Source organism: Apis cerana, linkage group LG12, assembly GCF_029169275.1.
Source record: "Apis cerana isolate GH-2021 linkage group LG12, AcerK_1.0, whole genome shotgun sequence".
Classification (NCBI taxonomy): Eukaryota; Metazoa; Arthropoda; class Insecta; order Hymenoptera; family Apidae; genus Apis; species Apis cerana.
In genome coordinates, this window is record NC_083863.1 from 1,726,400 (window position 1) to 1,748,516 (window position 22,117).

The following is a 22,117-nucleotide window of genomic DNA, read 5'->3' on the forward strand; positions in this document are numbered from 1 at the left end:
AATGCAAATGAAATATATTAAAAATATATAAATGTTTCAAGTAAAATAAAATATTTTGTAATAAAAACAATTTTTTAAAGTTTCTATTTTAAGATCCAATTTTTAGGTTGTACAGAAAATAAAATAAAAAATAAAACATTTTCATATTGATAAATTTATTATATTAAAAAATTTTTCAATTTCTTTTAATTTCTATTGACACATTATTTTTTTGCAAAACTTAACTTTAATCTTTATGGCATAACTTCTTATATTACCACTGAATGAATAAACAGTGGATTTCAAAGAGTGGAGTCCTCTTGGAATATGATCTGAAAAGTTATATCAGAAAGTTGTATAAATTTAAATAATTGACAAAAGTTTAATAATTTATTCGCTTTCTATGTCTTTTTTAAAAAAATAAAATAAAATATTTTAGAAATTTTAAAAACTGTTAAAAAAAATTATTTAAAAAAATTTATAAATAATTATATAGATAGATATAAGTTTAATTTCAGAATAATGCTTAAATCTTTAGATATTGGTTTTAGATTTTGTTACTAAAAAAATTTTCATAATTTTTTTCATTTTCATAAAACAAATCATAAATGAATTTGTTCTTATTTTTTAATCATTTTAACGATATTTCAAATAATAAAATAATTAAATTTTTATGTATTATAAAATGTTTAGAATAAGTTATGTAACATTTTAAGGATCAAACAAAAATCAAAATACGTTCAACACATTTTTGAATCAATAAAAAGTAAATAATTTTAAATAATTCTCATTGACTCATTTTTAAAAAGTAATTAATCACTAAAAATTAATCACTTAAAATGAAAATGTCTTAACGTTGATTTGCCATAACATGAATCATCGTTCGAGAAACCGGAAGTGTTCTATTTTGAAATTTTGAATCAAACTCGCCTATTGCCAAATACAGTTTATTGATTGTACCAAATTCCACGTGTTCCTTTTGCCTCTCGCTTGTTTCTGCCTTTTTTTTTCACACGTAAATTAACATTGTTTTTTTTTTCATTACAAAATTGTCGTTAGAATGGTGGAACATTTTTTTGAACATCGAAAATTCTTTTTTTGTCCAATCAATATTTCGTTTAATTAAATAAAATATATATAGAATGTTAATATATTCTAACATTGAAAGATCAATTCTAAATATCAAAATAAAAATGTATTATAGAATACAATGAGATGTACAATTGATTACAAAAGTATCCACCTACATTAAGATATAAGGTACATTTATGAAAAATAAAATCAACAAACCATTTTACGAAAAATAGTGAGGAAACATGCAATATTATAATTTTTAATTTTCTATTCATCATTAACATTAAAAATTTTCAGAAAATGATGTACTTACACTTTTCATTCAAAAATAAATAAAATAAAATAAAATGAATAAAAATTTTTAATTTTTAATTTTTATTCAAAAGACATAAATGATTCTTTAATGTACAATAATTTTAATAATATATCAATGGAGACGAAATTTGTTTATATATATATTCTCTTATATCGTATCTTCGAAAATTTCTTCAACAAAGAATTCTCGTCTCAGCAAAGGCCAGACTTACGGAAATTTTTCGTGAACGATAGGAAGAGTCGTCAGATTAAACACACACCCGATGTTTTTTCAACGAATTGAAATTCGTTAGTCGAGGTTCACGGTGTTTCACGTTTATTGTCGATCGAATTTCCACCCTTTCCTCTTCTTTTCATCCTCACAGCCCGGTTGGATTATCGAAAACGCGAGAGAAAACTCGATAACTTCGATTTCCTGTTCGATTTAAAACGAATCGTGTTCCTCTCCCGCGAAATTTCCTATTTAATTTCGTATTGACACTTTTCCCAAACTGTTGTTTCTTTTTGTTCTTTGTTTGTTCTTACTATTGTTTCTTTCTTTCTTTCTTTCTTTTTTTATTGAATCAGAAAAGAGAAACGAGTTGTCGAAAAAGTAAAGCAAAAAGGGAAAACAAATGCTTTTCAGGAAGAATAATTGGCAGTAAAAATTTGTCAATGGAATGTGCATTTGTATCCTCTTTTCTTTCTTTTGATTGTAAATTTTAAGAATGTTTCACTTTTTTGATGAAAATAGAAATACAAAATTGAGCAAAAGAAAAGTAATTTCCTTTATATGATTTATATGTGTGAAAATTAAATTTTCTAATATAATTAATTCATTTGGATATATGAAAAGATTTTGTGAGATTTTTTACTGTTGTTATCTATTGTAATTAAATTCAACAAATATATTACTTGATTTAATTAATTAAAAATAGTTATACTAAATAAATGGTATATATATTCTTATATATCTTGAAAGAAAATAATAAAAAAAAATTCGATAGAAGTATATCGCAATCACCAAATGAAGATCTTATTTTATTTTGATTTTTATTTTTTACATACACTTTTTAATTGTTTAATAAATTGTCAATATTTAATATCAGATTTTATTACATAATTTTACACAATATTTTTATAAGTAAAAAGAATGAATATAATTTTAATCTTTTTATTATTAAAAAGATATCTCGTCAAACAATATTATTCTTAACAAGAGATATCTCGCAAATCTTTTCCAATTGAATGAAAGATTTAAATAAAAGTTATATTCGTAAAATATCTCATTTATAGAATCTCATGAACGATATCTTTGCATTGTAAGATATTTTGTCCTTGGCAGCAAAGAAATTGAATTCAAATATTGCAATTTATTGAATAAATAAAATGTTAGTAATGAATAAATAAATCATGAAAAGAATAAGTGAAATATTGATATTGATAAGTGGAAAAATATCTTATATATGTATATAATATTTAAAATTTAAATTAAATTAAAGAGAGATAAAAGAAATATAGTTAGTTAAAATTGGAAAAAATTCAATTTAATTTGAAATTTATGTATACTATTCGAAATAAAAATTAATATTGTTAATTAAAAAAATTTCGTTTTTATATAAAATATATATATTTCATTAATTAATATTAATTTTTATTATAATCTTTTTCAATAATAATATTAATTTTCTCTTTTTACTTTTTACAGGTATTTATATCATAAAAGAAGAATCGAGTAATAAGAGGTAAGTCTATTCTCTACGTGAAATTCCATTTTATCATTCTGCTTCTTTCACTTTGCACAAGAAAATTTGTATAAACGTTCCTTTCTTTTTTTTATGAAATTTATATACTTTCTTTTTCAAGAAACTTTTTAAACCTCTTTTAAAATAAATCGAAAGAATTTTAAAATGAAAATGTCATGCGGAAAATATTCTTAATATTAAAATTATATCTTCTTTTGAAGATTGTGGATCGTAAAAAATAAAAAAGTAAAATTTTTGAATCTTTAAAACGTTTTTGAACAATTGTGAAATAAAAATAATGAGTGTCAATTGTTTAATTATTTTTATTACTCTTAATGAATTGATTAAAGTAACAAATTTAATAATTTGCATTCAATTTAAAACTTGAATTAATTAAAAGATTTAATAAAAAATTGAAAACTACTTCTAAACACAAAATTATATTACATTGTTCAAATGTTGTTTTAAAAATTTAATCCAATTTAATAAGAAAAATTGTTAATTTTCTTTCCAACAAATTTTTTGTCTTTTCAATTAAAAATATTATTTGATATTAATTTTTTGATTCTTATTTTCAAATTTTGCAATAAATAAAAAAAGTATCTAATTCTTTAACACTGATTAAAAGAATGTGATAAATTATTAATATTAATAGTTACTTATGTATTACATTGTTTAATATTTTTTTATTATTGCTTTTGCTATATACAGTTAGCCATTATCATATTAACAATCTTTCTTTTTTTATTAAATTATTCATTTTATTTTCATTATAAACTATAATTTTTTGTAAGAAATGATTTTTTACATTTCAATTAGACTTTGAAAATGATTTTACTAATAATAAAATGCATCAAATATATACATCAACGCGGAAAATTATTTTATCAATATCCAAATCTTTTTTAAAAATATTTTTAATATTTTTTTAATATTGAAATTTAATTTTACTCATAATGAAAAATTTCATCATTTGCAGCACTCTGAAATGAAAAATTTTCTCATATGTAACACATTATATAAAGAAATATATAATAATCCTGATTAATCAGAATTACGAAAATTTACTCATTATTAAATGGATATTGAATATTGTATCTAAAATGAAAATTTTGTCATGCATAATACGCGATAAAAAAGTTTAACCATTTTGATTAACCATAAAAAAAAAAAAAGGTTTTGGAAGGATTTTAAATTTTCATCAAATTCTTAATAAAAATTAAGCTTTTTTATCTATTGATTCGCAAAAATAAAAAATATTGATAAAATCGAATGAAACATTTCGAAAACTTGAAATAAAGTTCGATGATATCGTTCATTAAGAGGAATTAATCTTCCAGAAATTACAGAAAAATTCAATTTTCTCCCCATTAAAGAGATCGCGAATTACGAAAGAATTCAATATTGTATGGATTAAACAAACGTTCTGGAAACATTCTGCAAGAAAATTCGATTCTCCTAAAATTCAATAAACTTTCTAAAAATAAAGAAAAAATATTATTCGAATGTGAATGAAACGAAGAGTTGATTAATGCCTGAAAACTTTTCGAAATTTTTTTGAAGATTCTTTGAACGAAAGAAAATGATCTAATTATTATTTAATGTAATTAATTATGTAATGTGCATATCGTAATTTATAATAAATTATTAATAATAAAATAATTATATAAATATGTAATTATATATAATTTGATATTATATGATATTTAATAAAAGTCATATTATATATTTATATTAATTAAATATTATTTAATGCCTACTATCGTATTGCTAATTTATTTTTGTCATTGATCCGCATGAATTTAAAAATTCCAATCTTGTTTCAAAATATATTCGTGAACATATTTATTTTTATTTTATTATCAAAAAAAAAATTATTTTTAAAAAAATATTAAATTTTAATAAAAATTTTACAAAAACAAATTTGAAGTTAAGAGGTTCAAATTTAGAATTTAATGAAAGCTAATAGAAATGCATTTTTTTTAAAAATTCAAGAAATATTTTTATCTATAAAATTTTATTATTTTTCAATCCTATGAATAAAAGTATAAAAATTTAATATAGATTTTTCCAAATTTTTAATTTTAAACACCATAACAGTATCACAGAATTGTGAAATAAAATTAAAATTATACTTTTGAAAGTATAATAATCACATAGTAGATTATTTATAAAATATAATATTTTATTTTATAAAATAACCATATTGATAAAATTTATAATCTAAATTTTTTTTTGTAAATATTCGTTTTTTTTTTAAATTCTCACCATCTATTTCTAATGCATTTTTTATTACAATTTTAAAATAATAAAATATTTAATGTACACGATTTCTTATTTTGTTGCACTTTATATGCATTAACAACAATAAATTTTTTTATAAATATAATATTATTTTATAAATAAATATAAATATTTTTTTTTTCGATTCTTATTTTTGCTTAACTTCTCGAACACATTTAACGAGTTAAATTTGCCATGCATTTTTTTCTCTTCTTTATCATAATTTAGCGAGGAGTCTGATCAATTAAAATAATATTTAACAAATTTAAATTGTAGATACATATTTATTCACTTTAACTTTAATTTTAATTACATTATTATTATTAATTAATGATCAATATCACTGCATTTGTTTAAATGCTTTGAAAAAATCATTGCTAAATTATTTAGTTTTAATTCTTGAATTCATTTTATTGTTCGCAATATATAATATAAATACTTCAACAATTTAAAATCTGATATATCATTTATTTTATAGAAATAAATAAATTATTTGGATGAAATTTGTCGATTTACTTTCAAATACAATGTATATATCGGCACGTACACAAAAAAGATTAAATGTACACGTGGAAAATTCCTTCGAATTAAATTTTTACTCAAGGGATTAAGCACAACTTTAACATCGAATGATAAAACAGAAAACTCAATTCGAAATTGGGTTATCATGAGATCGATATCGAGTGAAGCGCTTATTAACACTCTCAGGCACGTAATGCTTTGCCAGTCAAATATTATATACGCGTGTAGTTGGTAATAAAGAGCGGACTGCGTTTATTTGGCCAAGGTTCTATGGCTTCTAAAAATCGTCGATAACATCGACGATTAATATGGAACAGGGTTATTTGATATTTTCTCAATTGAAACATCCAATTGCTATCTAATTAATTCTAGTTTATTGAACATGCATAATTCATGAATTATGTTGTTCGTAATTAGAGGAAATATCGAAGAATCAGAGATATTTTTGCGTGAAAATAATTTGAATAGACTGTAAACTTCTGTAATCACTTGATGAATGGAAAATTTTTATTCAGTTACTATACTTTTTTAACGTTGAAATAAACATTTCTGTATATTTTCTTTCTATTTTTTAATATATTTAAAATTAAATAATTTAATACTTTTTCAAATTTTTTGTAAATAACAATGAGAATTATAAATTATTTATGAATCTATATATTATTGTAGCTTTCAAAAGATGAAAAAATAAATATTGTGTTCTTTTAAGGAATACTATATTCTATAGTAAATAGCGCGTCTCATATATCATTTACTTATCACAAAATAAGATTATGTCTTTAAAAACGAGCCTCAAAACATAATAACTGACTCATTACAAAAAACTTAATCATTTACAATGCAACACTATAATATAACTTTAGAAAATGATTTTATCATTAAAAAAATAAAGAGAGAAAAATATTAAATTTTGATAAGATAATTCACCACTTTAATATAATAAAATTAACACATAAATAATAAAAAAAAAAACTATAGATATAAATAACTATAGATATACAAGTTATCTAAAAATTAAATGACTAAATTTATATTATATATTAATGAAGTCGCATAAATAAAAAGAATCCATATAAAGTTGATTTATTAAAAGTCATAAATGTTATAAGTGTTCAAAAATTTGTATTAATCATTTTAGCAATAATAATAAATGTTTCTTTCTTATATAAGAATGCAATTTTTTATTTATATAACTAATTTAAACTTTTTTTAAATATTTCTTGAAATACTAATAATGCACAATCGATTCGTCACCAATGAAAATTATTTGTCTTTTTATATTATATATCCATGATTTTGTGTAATAAATCTTAAACTTCTCAGATTTTTTTGAACATAAATTTACATGAATTTTTTTTTACATTACTATTTAATTTTATTAATAGGTATATAATTTGGTGTGTGATAATATGTGACTCTATCGAATGACATTGTACTAATATCAAAGGTGCTGCCATTTTGTATATATATACAAAGTGTTCCTTTATGATACATTCTTTGAAGGATCGATTATAAAGGTCAAAAATTCCTATACAAAAATATTGAATGAATCTTACTTATTAAATTATAAGCAATTATAAGCAAATGAAATTTACATTAGATGAAGCGAGATGGAAATAGAATATAACAGAGCTGTTACACAAATTCACAATTTAATAGCGTTAAAATTTATCATACGAAAAAATGAGCACAATAATTGGTGGGTAAATAAGCACAAATACTCTGATTAAACTCTCCTTTGGTTATCTTCCTCCTTTCAAGAAATAGAAAAAAATATCCACTACGCATATCAGAATTAATAAGAAAAGGAAAAGTGAGAAATAATACCCGATCCTTTTTCTTCGTGACACTCGATTTTCAAGGAACCTGAATCGAACCTGAATCGTTTATTATTGCAACAAATGAAGCTTTCTAAGTGAACTCGTCGAAGTAATTAGATCTCGAGAAACAATGAGCCAGTCTTCTTGAAATTCTTCGGTGTAATTCTACAGATTCTGTTTAAAGGGAAGTTCAGATGTTACGTAACTAAAGATAATGTCTTCTCGAACAACTGCAAGTTGTCTCTGAATCGATTTACAAGAGCAAACGTGTACGTGTATCGTGTAACATAGCTAGTTAAAGTTGAAACAAAAATATTTGCGCATATCCGGAAGCAGTTTTCATTTCAAACTAGCATAGGAAACTGGAGTAAAAGTAAAAGAAATGCTTTTTAAAGCTCCGTTTTCATGTAAATATTTTTTTTTTTTCGTTAAAGTAATACCAATGACATGGAAAATCGTGATTACATTATTTTTATCCAAAACACGACTGTAAAACAAATGTAATTTGAGTATGTTTCCTATCCATAGAAAAAGAATTTGCAAAAAAAATCTTACGTTTTTTTTTTTTTGTATTCGTATTAATTCTCTTTCATAATCTAATATTAAATATCAACAGGATACAATTGTATCCCAATGTTTACTCTGTTTGTTATGATATATTAGATAAAAGAATGATTATATAAATATTATATCATACTACAGTTATAAATTAAAAAAACTAACGATACTTATGAATATCTATGCATTTGTGAAAATCTAGAAAAAAGTTTCTTAAAAACTCATCCAGTTTTTTTCAATTAATTTCAACTTTCTCAAATGATAATTCCTTTTTTCTATCCTAACCAGTTAAACTTCAACAAATGGAATTTACTTTCCATCTCGAAAAAAAAGCAAGAAAATTCCTTTTCTCTAATTGCAACAATAATAATAAACAACCAATAGAGCTTGCACAATTCGTTCAAAATAATTCCGAATAAATCCCAAACAAATCCCCAAACCATAGCCCGAAATCTTTGTCAAGCCAATCATTTATCCTGTTGCTCTTTTCAGCGATTTCAAGAAATTCCGATCCTTTCCATTCGATTAATTCGATTCAAAGCGAGGTGTCTCTAAAAACTCGAGCGGTGTTCTACCTCCACCTTTCCATAACGTTGAATCCATAAACGACGAAGAATAAACAGACTCGCTCCTCGTTTCCCTCCTCGTTTTAATTAAAGGCCTCGAGAGAAGACCGTGGCCCCTTCCTCTCCCCCCCTTCGTCACAATGGTGTCTCTCGTGCAGAGAGAGACAAGGTGGGGAGAGGGGGAGGGGAGAGGAGAAGACCGACTCCTCGAGCGCGACTGTCCAAAGACGAAGAGAAGATTCAGTAGCTCGAGGACGGCTAATTATCTAATCGACCTCTTCCGTGGACAATATCACGACTACTTGGTTCCTTCCTTCCTTGGTAAACTTCCGTCATAGGAGCCGAGCCGAGTCGAGCCGAGTTGAGCCGAGTCGAGCCGAACCGAGGGCAAATAAAAATGTTAATCGCTGCTGCCTCCTTTCATTCCGCAACCGAATCCAACGGTTTCCCACGAGTTCTTTGTACACAACGTTGAGTTACGTTGTGGAAGAAGGGATGATATTGACTCTCTTTCTCTTTTTTGTTTTCTTTTCGATTTTTGTAAAGATTGTATAATGTATAATGTGATTCAATGGGAGACAGTTTCGAAGAGAGCAAGAAGAAACGAAGGAGAACGTTGATGTGTAAAGATTTCGATTGAGATTCATTTGTTAATATCTTATCTCAGCGCTATGTCAACCGGTATTTCTCTATTCCTTGCAGAATGGTTTCTCTATCGCGTGATGATTCATGGTGAGTGAGTCATGATGATAACTTTTGATAAAAGTTAAAGTTTCCGTTCGAAATTTTATTCAATTCGAAGCTTGGAAACCGAAATGAATATTATAGAGATTTTATTGCATTTGACGTCTAGGATCAATCTTACAGAGAAATTTCATATGAAGAAAAAGTAAATATAAGTAAATATATGAATCCTCTATATAGAATAATGAATTATAGCTTTTCTCTTGTGTACAATTTATTGGAGTGTAATGAAAGAATCAAATTTGTACCAATTTTCTTGCATAATTAAAAAAAGGATATTTAATATGATTTCTAATTTAGTAAAGCATTAATTTAACATTCTATAAATGCATGGATATGATCAATTTAATTGATCATTTAATTCTCTTTTCTTTTTTTATTTTTTCATTTTATAAGAAATTTTATACGCATATATAATTTTTTATCTCGTATAATATAAGTCGATATATTTTAATGCTGCAAAGAGAAGAATTAGAGATCAAAACGATAAATAAAAAATCATTTTTCTTCTCACTTTATCCAAATACACGGATAATAATAATCTAAGTAGAATCTATTATTAGAATAGAATCCTTTTTCTTGATAATCTATTTACAATTAGAAAATAATCGGAGAGAAGAGAGAAAAACTTGTTTCGATATTAATAAAACGATTGATCGTAAACAATCTGCGGATAAATTTTGCAAATCTGACGAAATATCAGCGTTGATATTCATTGTTATTGGGTGAATAATCCGATGCAAAGCTTCGCAACCATTTGCATTTAGTGAAGCAACGAGGAATTGTATGCAAGCCATCGCGTAATCATATGGCGAACTGTCAACGTGCATAAATTGAAAATTCATAGTTTCCAAGTTTCCTATCGTTTCTCGAACTTTGTTAGATTCGCCGACATTTCACCACATTAAGAGTTTGTTAATTGCAAAATTAAAATACATTTATGATACATTAATTCGAATTCAATGACACATCGAACAACAAAATATAAAAAAACTACTAATACTATTCATAACGATACATGAACTTAATTTAATGACTTAGGCATATCAAACTATAATAAAAAATACCCATCAAGATTCTATATATTCGTAATGATAAATTTAATTTTACATATCAAATACTAAAATAATAAGAGTTCAAGAATTTAAAAAATATATAGAAATAGTATATTAATTGAATTATAACAATAATATTCGTTTTACAGTCTGCTATTCGGATCGAAATTGGATTCGCTTATTCAAGAGTTTTGACTTCTATCGATTCAACTTGAACGAAGAAAAAAGTTTACGATTGGTGTCGAGTTTCATGTTCGAAAATTGGAATGGCGATCTGATTCGCGTACTAAAGTGGATGAAAGTCCAAATTTCAAAACTATTGATATCGAAAGTGAAAGTTTAACTTGTGATTCCTGAAGTTTTAACAAATTTTTCGAAATTCGGTTTTGTTAACGAGTTATCAACGAAAAATATCAACCAATCACGTTAATTTGTCGCGTCACAATCCGTGATTGGTCAATGTTTTTCGTTAATAACTCGTTAACAAAAGAAAAAAGTTTTTTAAAATCACTTCAAAAATTATTATTCGATATATTCACGTAAATTTGTAAAAAAAATAGTTGTATTAAAAACCAATATGATGATAGAAAAATGATAGAAATTGTAAGGGAAGAAGAAACACGTGACCTGAAAAAATATCTCATTATATGGTGATTAAATCTTTAAAGTAAAAATGTAAAAGAAATAATAATAATCGTAAAAATAATTAGTCTCATTTTCCGTAATCATCAAAGAACCGATTGAAGGAACCGTATATGAATATTAAAGCAAAATGAAATAAGGCACAATAAAGAAAATAAGAATTCAAATGAAATAATATTAACAATAAGGGTAAAAGGATATCCAATAAAATCTCTATGCATTGGGTCCAAAGAATTTGTTGCATAATTATTAAATCATAAAAATAGAATAATAACAACAGCAATAATAATAATAATACGATATAAAAAAAGTTCATATAAATTATGAATTTCAAATGAGATAACACAGTTCAAAATATAATATTCTGTCACAAAGTTATCTCCATCAATTAATTCCTGAAACTAGAATTTCAACAAACTCTGAAACAAACATATAGAAATTTAAAATATATAAAAATACAAAAAGAAATCAAAAAAGAAATCATCAATTATTATTCTCAGAACACATACAGTCAACTATTCTATAAACGATTAATTCGTTCTATATCGTACAAAAAATTATTTAAGAAAAAAAACTAGAATTAATAAAAATTAAAAGAATATTAATAAAAATAGTGTAATGGAAATGATAAATAGATATATAAAAGTTATCTAATTGTAATTAATTTATTAAGCTAGGTTGTATGAAATAATTGTCGCAATTTTTACACTTTGTTTTAAAAAGATTGATTGTATTTTCTAATCTTGCAAGTTAATCGAAAATTACTATTGCATAATCTTTATTATATATAGTAATCGTGTATTAATTAAAAGAACATGAAATTCGAATGAAATTCAAAAAGAAAGAGATATTTTAAGAGCTGTAGTACGAAAAGAAATTATAATTGTTAATAATACATATAACTTGTGTAATAATAAATAATTTTTTCTAAAAAATTATCAATCACATACTTGACATTTCCAGGTTAATTAAATAATTCACGATGTATCTCATAAATTTATTAGGATTATTTAATCTATTAATTCTATTTTTATTTCAGTGAACATTCAGATTCGTAAAATACTTCATTCATCCAAGCATCATACGAACAATATTGCACATCTCACAACACTTCATTCATAGCTGCAAAATAATTATGACAAATTGAAATTAATTCAAAGTTTAAAATGATGTAATAAAATATAAATAAAATAACGATAAAAAAGCTATCAATCTTCCACGCACACATTCAATTTCACGTTCCAAAAGTTCTAAAGAAACTCGATTCTCTCATAACGATCTTCTCTCAATTCCTCGACCCCGATGATAAACTCACCATGATAAAATAATACCGAATGCTCATTCATGTCGAAGCTAACCAGTTCTTCCTCGATTCAAATTATCCACGATAGGTTCAGGCCAACCAGTTCTTCCTCGACTCGATTCAAATTGTTCAAAAGGGACGAGGTCTCCTCTACGCGAAAGGTCTCCGCACTCGAGACGATCCCCAACGTTACAAAACTCGTTCGCGGCCTCCATATCCCGATTCCTCTTTCCCTTCTTTTTTTTTCGAGGGTTGCCGCGTGTAATCAGCCGAAATTCCGCGCCGTGAATCAATACTCGACGCCCTAACCCACCCTCCAATGCACCCTTCCCTCGCCACCGGTCCTTTCGATTTCCGAAACTTCCGCCTCATCGTCTTCGAGGCGTTATTACCCGGCAGCCGCGGGCATTTTCATTTCCTAGCCCCCGAAATTTTCCATTTTCATCGACGACCTCGTCTCGGTGGGAATCGCGATGGGGGAGGACTCTCCTCCCTGTTTCCGGAGGGATTAGAATTAGTGAGGTGGATCTGGTTTGAATTTCGCGGGAATTGTGATCGAATGATAATCCGGTAATATTGTAGAGGAGATGGATGTTTAACGCTTTCAACACGATTGAATGTATTTGTGTTCGAGTTAATATTATTGGATAAATATTTCGATGTTATTGAGAGTATTTTTTAATAAATTTTAACACTGCTTTAACAGTGTTAGGTTAGATATAAACTCAATACCGTTTGTATCTCATATAATTTTGACGATTGTTTTTAAATTTAATTTCGAAAGAATTATAATCGAATTATTGCCGTTTATGTTTTTAAACATTTTTTTCAACTTCAATTTTATCATAAATTCCATAAAATGTACATATTTCTATCGTTTGTGATATTTCTTAGGTTATATAGGTTATGTAGGATTATGTAGGATATAAGTTTGTATAGTCGGTAAGGTAGAATAATAAATATATTATTTATCTTAGTGGCACTTCTAAAGATCATTAATGAATAAGATATTGTCAAAACTATGCAATTTATGATACATAAATGGAGTACTGTAATGTCATGTGAAATGTATTTTACATGTTACATTATTTTTTAAATATAGTTATTATTGTAAGTTGAAAATGCTTTGACAATAGCAACGAATGAGTTAAGAACAAGTTAAGTGAAAGAGTTGCTGCAATGATAGTGAAAGTCTTTGATATAATTTTATATACCAATTTGGTACAATGAAAGTATTTTATAAAGATATTAATTTAGAAATATTAATTTAATGAAGTTTGTATACATATAGAATATTGTAGATTATACATATATAAAATAAATTTTTTATCGATAAAAAATTTCTTTGAACAGGTTTAATTATATTAATATTTTGTCAATTAAAATATTTTTGTTTTAGAATTTTTTTACGACAGACTATTGAAATACTAAATTAGGAATATTTCTATCTATTTATATTCTTATTTACAATTACTTATATAAAAAATTTCATGATGAATGTACGATTTGTAAAAATGATATTTATTAAATATAAAGATATACAATTCCTTAAATTAATGATATTTATTTTAATTATGTCGAAAAATTATTAGTTTATCAGATATTCTAACGTAAAACTATATGAAAGATAAACACGCGATGCAATATTATTCTTTTTATTCTATTCTATTTTTTCATACATAATAGTAATTTGTAAATACATTTTACAAAAACTTCAAGTTAAAATATTTCCTCTCTTCTAATCAATTCAATGTAAATAATATAAACGAATTATTTTTAAGACTTTAGAATTAAATAATTTTTGTTAACACATTTTTTATGATAATCTCAACTCATTAAAAAATACACATTGTTTATCGAATATTTTTATACGAAGAAAGCAAAGATCCAAAAAGGCCAAAGAAAATTTTTAATCGAAAAATCTCAGTCGATAAAGGAAAGCTTTTTCAGAAGGACATTAACAAATACTATTTCACTCTCGAAGTCGACCAATAATCCGACCAGATCTCTATACAGCTGTTAGCTCCATGACCGAGTGTGTCTGTCCATTCCAACTCGAAGAAAGCTGGCTGGCAGAATGTCGGCAAAAGGGTCGAAAAAGATTCGAAGTTCTTGAAAGAATATGAACTGGTTTTCATTTAAATATCGGGGTTGGATCTATACCAGATGATGCCATACACTGTATTCTTTTGTGTATCGTTCTATTGTAGCAGTTAAGCTTCAATGGTGATATACATACATTTTTAAATGTGAAATTTGTATTATAATGAGTGTGTGAAGAAATGTGAAGAGAGATTAAAATGATATAAATAAATATTTTATAAGAGAAAATAATTATAAATATTTTGTTACGATATTTTGCTCTAATTTATATGTTGTGATACAAAATAACGTATCAAATAAATAAAAAAAATAGAATAAAATCTGTTATATAATTATAATTTATAAATTAATAAAAAAATTCCTTAGATTAAAAAAAATAAATATAATAAAAAAATTATACGATTTATTATCAACTAAATTATAAATACAGAATAATACAAATTGTTTTCTGCAAAACTACTGCATTTTTACTTATTATTATATATGAAATTTTACATGTTAAATAGTTTAGAAAGACTAATATTAATTCTATTATTTTAATTAATATCATTGAGAATTTTTATGTTACATGATTAATAACAAAAGAAAGAAAAAAGAATGTACAATCGTTACCAATCTTTAAAATCTAAACATCTCTACATTGTCCTTCAAAAAATCCAATTTTTCTTAATTCCTATTCTAAAATCTTATCTTAAAAACAATATCCAATTTTCTTCTTCTTTGTTCAAAAACAAGACGAAAACAATAATACTTCATATGCATTATTAACCTCTTTGTATCACAGTATTCGCTTAACAAATTTCTCAATCCACTACGTTACATGGCTACTGAGAACAATATCCATCAACCGAGGACTTAGAAAGCTAACTTCAGAGGAGTTGGAGGAACTCAACTTGAAGGAAGTTTTAATGCAACCATTTAACCGCAGAAACGTCTTACTCTCTTCTGAAGTATACCATCTGGTAATATTCTATTTTGGTCATTATGAAATGCTATTAATTAATTTATTGTAATTGAAAATCACATATGTCTTTTGACCAAATTTAACAGCAAATTCTCTAAAAATAGTTATATCTATAGTTGAATTGATAAATAAACAATTTTAATTCTTTTGTTGAAAAATAGACTACGAATGATGATTTTATAAATATAAATATGACTAAGAAATGACATTTAGAAATTTATTTTGTTCGAATATTCATCTTATATTTTGAATATTTTCTATCTTTTTACATATCACGTTTTCTATATTCAAATTCATAAATATCCAATAAAATTCAATAATCAATATGTACAGAGTGTCTATTTTCTAAATATGATGAAATATTTTGAAGGAAAAAAAATGTTTTTAAAAATTGTTTAATAAAAGGATATATTCGGCATCGATAATTTTTCTAGAAATAGACATGTAGATTAATTTTTTAAATATAATAATATAATTTTAATGTATTAATCGATACAGTTCATTACAAATAAACTAAGATAAAAAGAATATTACTTAACATGCATATCTTATAAACTTATTTTTAATACTTTTTGTTTTGAAAATAACGAGCTATATTGATTAGTATATCTAAAAATATAATAATATACAATGCTATTAAAAAAAAAAAACAAATTATCTCCGTAAAATTAATCAATATGCAATATTCTAACCATGTAACAATTTTTAATAAAAAATATTTTTTCCTGAAATATTTTTGCATTTAGATAAAAACAGATACTTTGTATATTCACAAAACAAATTAAAAAAAAAACAATTTCGAAAAACAATTTATCAATATTATCTTGAAATAACCTATTAACCTATTAACGCACGCATTCATTGTTAAATAAAACTTCTTTATTCTTTTGCAATTAATTCAATCCTGTTCTATCCTTTTTACAAACTTATTTCACTTCATCTTTCGTTATTTCAACATTCTCCAACGTTCATTTCAAGTAAAAATTTCCATCGAATTCCCAACGAATTTTCACGATCATTGAAATAGAAAACCCGAAATAACCTATATGCAGATAAATTCGAATAAAACGGAAACGAAATCGCGGCGTATAACTCCACGTGGTAAACTCTGATTTTACGAAAGGGTTAAAAGCGAATCGGGATCCTATCCGCATTATATCCCGGATTTACAAGGTTAATACCGTCGCCGACAGAGAAATCCAGCAGGTAAACTGTACACAATGTTTCGAACGGTTTCCTTGCCGTTCGTTTATAGTGTACGCCCGATGACTTGGCGCGGAGGGGGAGGAGAGGGGGAAAGATGGGAAGGGAGAACGGTAAACTCCTATTATCAGCGTCATTTAACGGAGAAAATCCCACGTTTCCAGTGGCTGGTCGACGGTCAAAACTTACGTCCACGACGTACAGGGATTTCCTTTTGACCTGGACTTATCCTCATCTGAACGAAGGGCGATTCGTTTAATTTGTTAGACGAGTGGAGTGAAATATTAGGAGAAAAAAATAATTGTTCTTTTTTTTTTTTTTTTTCCGGTTCACGATGCGTAAAAGGAATTGTGAATTTCTATTAATCATTGAATTTTTAATTTGTTAAAGGATGGAATAGTGAAAAAATGTTGGGAAAGAGATTGAGATTTCTGATTTTTTTTTTCTGATTTTATGATTTATGATCGTGCTTCTTTGTGAATATGATATTTATGTTTTTAAGTTTGGAAAGTCTGTATGGAAATTTTAATTTTAGGTTTTATGTATTTTAATCGTATTTTATTTTAATCGTGAATACAAATTAATATAAATTGAAGAAAAAAATAATTTAAATTGTTATGTAATCTCTTTCTATAATAATTTTACAATCGTTATGAAACTTTAGGATCTGTCATCAGAATTTGAACATTCATATTTTATTTGATACAAATTTTGCATATAATTGCATGTAATGATACATAATATAATAAAAAATATGGTAAAAATCAAATACTATAATGAATAAGAATAAAATAAGATTTAAAAAATAAATATACACAAATAGATTTTTAAGTGTATAATAATTTCTAAGATATGCAGAATATTAATTATATTCATGAGATATCTTTGAAAAATCGATTCTAGAGAAGCGAAGATAAACATAAAAGTTAGTATGCAAAAATATCAGTTGAGACTTATCTATTAAATTATAAGCAGTTAAAGTAAAATAAGCGAGACGAAGATAGAGTGAGATCGCTCTGTCTCTGTCTCGTAACTTGATAAATAAGCTTCAACTGAATTTTTATGTATCAACTTTTCTCTTTATTTTAGAATCTCTAGAATCAATCTCATTCAAAACTTATGAATATGTTAACATCTTGTTTAGTATTGTTAATAATAATATTATAGTACACACATTAATCTATCTACTTATTTCTTAATTAATTCATTCTTATCAAAGTGTGGAGATCTATACGAGCATATTTTTTGAAATACAATAAATAAAACAATGTCTATCATATTGTAATTAATTGTTAATAACAACAGCTTATATTTATCAAATATGTATCTCAAAATTTTTGCAATGTTCACATAAATTTTCATCAAATATTAATATATTCGTTTTAAAATTATAATTAAAATAATAAAATAATTATAAACCATATTATAATCTTTGTTTATATATATATATATAATTGAATAAAATTTTTAATATAAAAAAACTGTATGTAAGATATTTTTTATTTGTACGTTTAAATTAAAAATTCTTTAAAAATTCTTTAAAAATTCTTTCTGATATGAACGTGATACAATAACACATTCGAGATGAATACAAATTGAAAAAGAGAATTCTTAATGGCGGATATTGACTTTCGAAGTAAAAATAATTGTAAAACGATGAAAAATACAACGAAATAAAATGGTTGTGCATACTGATGGCAATACAATATTTATTTGTATTGAACGAGCCAAAGAAAAAGCGGATATGTGGAAAATATTTTTTCATCTTTCACATTTCTTGAAAAAGTTCGTGACGCGTGAACTGCCATATAATAAAAAACACATCTTCATAACATATAGGTTATGTCATTGAATGTATTAATATAAAAAAGTTATAAATAAAAATTATTAAACAAAATAAATATTCAAATTGTTGTAAAGAATAATTATACATAAATAATATTTAATATAATGTACAGATTAAAGAAAATATTTATCAAATTATTCGTAAGCGTACATTTAAACATTTATCATTTGGTTAAAGTTGAAGATGTTAAATTTAAAAATTCTGTAAGAAATGTTTATAATTTGACGATGTGAATTTATTTATCAATCTATTGTACTGGAAATGGTGAAAAGAGCTAACAGTGTCTAACAATAGACAAAATTTGCAGACAAATCTAAAAGCTTGCACTGAGAATCTTCTAACTCTTGTACTACGTTACATCATCCATCTTTTGTCCCCAATTGGACTTTCTTTGCACAAAGAATCCCTTCTCGAGATCATCCAAGCCCTCGATTCAACGAATAAGAATTACAAAACATGAAATTCTAATATATCTATCAACAAACTTCTCTCAATCAAATATTTAGGAATATACGTAAATTGAAATATAAATTTACTTTAATTCTAATTAAATGTATCGTTTTAAAAAGAAAATCTCGACTACTGTTTAATTAAAATATTCTATCTAATATCTTTTGCAAGTTAATTCGTTATATTTATAAAGTTTTACGTATCTTTCTAAGTGAAATTGTAAGAACTTTGTAAAGATTTAAATGTAGTCTAATTTATTTATCTTAAGAACAGTGAGTAAAGAAAATGATAAAATTTCTGAAACTTTTTAAGATGCTAAATAGAATATTTTAATTAAAGAAAGTAATAAAAAATAATATAAGTCAATATCTATTTTTTATAACCACAAAAATACATATTCAAAATATTAAAAATTTAATTATAACATCAATTATTATATCAAAACTTACATAACCAATTATTCGATATTTTCTTCATTTTTTTAAATAAAAAAATCTCTAAAAACAAAAATTAACATTTATGAATTTTTTTTTAAATCTTTATAACTAGAAAAATTATATAATTATATAATTAAATATATATTAACCTCCTCGGTACGATAAAGGAATTGTATCATTTAATAGATAATACATAAGGTATTAGAAATAATTGTAAACGTTAAAATTAAAGATAAATTTATTTTTATTCTAAATAAATATCTTATTTTATAAAAATGAAAAAAGTTGAAAATTTTTCATTAACAGAATTTAAAATCGCTCTTAAAGAATTAAAATTGAATTTGGTATCAATAATATTTTACTTTTTAAATTAAAAATTTTTTTTAATATCAAATTTTCTTTTAATTAGTTTAGTTATTTAAGTATAAGAAATTTGTTATCAAATAATGAATATTTAAAAATATTTCTTAAATTATTCTTTTTTTTCTTGATAAATTAAAAAAAAGAAAAAAAGAAAAATGAATTTTGAATAAAAATAATCCAGTATCCAATATTTTAAACTTCTTTAAAGAAGATTTAAAGAGAGAGAAGTATATAAGAAAAAATTTAGAAAAGAATGAAATATATCAATATAAGAATGTTTATAATCTATAATACACTTAATTAATTTAAAGATCAAGTTTCAAAAAATAATTGAAAAAATTGTGTCATGAATCAATATCGATATTTTTAATTCAAAAGAATTTATATTTTCAAGAAATTTTTTATTATTTTCTAATTACCTTCTAATAATAAATCTACTAATAAAAATATCTTCTCCCATTCATTTCAATTTCTTGATCCATTTATGATAAATATAAATTTATAACATTTCATAAATGACTTATGACAAATGTATATTAAAAATCTATTCCATTTATTTATAATTACATTTCAATCAACTAAATAATACATAAGATATTAAAATAATACAGAATGAATAGAATATATATAATACAAATAATATAATAATATATGTATTTAAATAATAAAAAAAAATATTAATATATTTATATTAATTCTTCTTTGGAGAATTGATTTTAGAGATCAAAATAAAAATATTGGTTGAAACTTTGAGCTATAATAAGCAATTTATTTTCAATATTATATTATATAAAATATATTAAATATATAAAAAATATATATAAAATATATAAAATATATTATATAAAAACGATCAATATATATCAATATAATTATATATATAATTACATGTTGTTAACATTATTGAACATTCAGAATAATATTGACAAAATAATATATTGATCGTTTGAACGCTCCATAACTTTGCATTAGACAAAATAAAACGAAAATAAAGCATGACGGCAATGTGACAAAGACATAGTGACCTCACTCTATCTCACTTCGTCTGACATAAACTTAAATCATTTATAACTCAATAAATAAGCTCCGTTCGACATTTTTAGATACTAACTTTTGTATTTTTTTTTTTTTTTGACCTGCAAACTCGACCTCCAAAGAAATCTTACAAATATATTGTCATCTTATATCATATTCTAAAAATAGTTGAGAAACGCTACATTGAAGGAACGAAAGTAAATAAACGAGTTCTACTATTCTTCTTCTACTATATCAATTTTTGCACATTTCTTTTGGAAATAAATCTTATATTAACATCCTGTATCATATCACAAAAAAATAATTGAGAAACTGCATTAAAGAAACAAAGATAATTTTATAAAGCCTTATTCGACATTTTTACAAAGAAATCTTACAAATGCGTTAATATCTTGTATTATATCTCTAAAATAGTTGAGAAACACTGCGTTAAAGAAATAAAGATAACAACTTTATAAATAAGTGTCATTCGACATTTTTGCATTTCCCTAGAATCGACTTTTCAAAGAAATTCTACAAATGCATTAATATCTTATATTATATCTCTAAAATAGTTGAGAAATACTGTGTTAAAGAAACAAAGATAACTTTATAAATAAGCGTTATTTGACATTTTTGCATTTTCCTAGAATCGATTTTCCAAAGAAATTCTACAAATGCATTAATATTTTGTATTATATCCCAAAAATAATTGAGAAACACTGCGTTAAAGAAAAGTCAAAGTAACCTTCTTCGTATAAACTCCCACTCGACGATCTTACATATGTTCATTCCATGTGCTTCAACTTCATCTCGAAGGACAGCTACCAACTCGAGTTATTAAATTCGTCGAAGCGCGACTTCTTCCTTTTCGAAGGAGGATGGATCCTCGTCTGCCACTCGAACGAATCTTCGAAAAGGATTATCTTGAACGATGCTATGTCGATATAGTGATGGTTATGGAATCGTCGTTCCATGAACAATAATTCTTATTATTAGCAATGGAAAAATGGAGGAATATTGGATTCATGGAAAAATTTTTATCGTGTATTTAAGATTTTATTTTAAGAAGAGCTTAAAATTTAAAATTACAATTGAAATATGAAATATTGGATGCTATTGTATTGGATTAGTGTGATTTTAAAAATTTAA

The 22,117-nt window shown here is 24.5% G+C and overlaps 1 protein-coding gene across 7 annotated transcripts in view; it reads left to right on the top strand.

Moving 5' to 3' along the window:
• LOC108002506 (poly(rC)-binding protein 3) overlaps window positions 1-22,117 on the top strand; it is a 441,044-nt gene that overhangs the window by 253,026 nt on the left and 165,901 nt on the right. For all 7 annotated transcript variants that reach the window (XM_062083263.1, XM_062083262.1, XM_062083268.1 and 4 more), the window contains one exon: window positions 3,056-3,092. The gene's annotated coding sequence lies outside the window, so the exon portion shown is untranslated. The remainder of the gene's footprint in view (window positions 1-3,055; window positions 3,093-22,117) is intronic.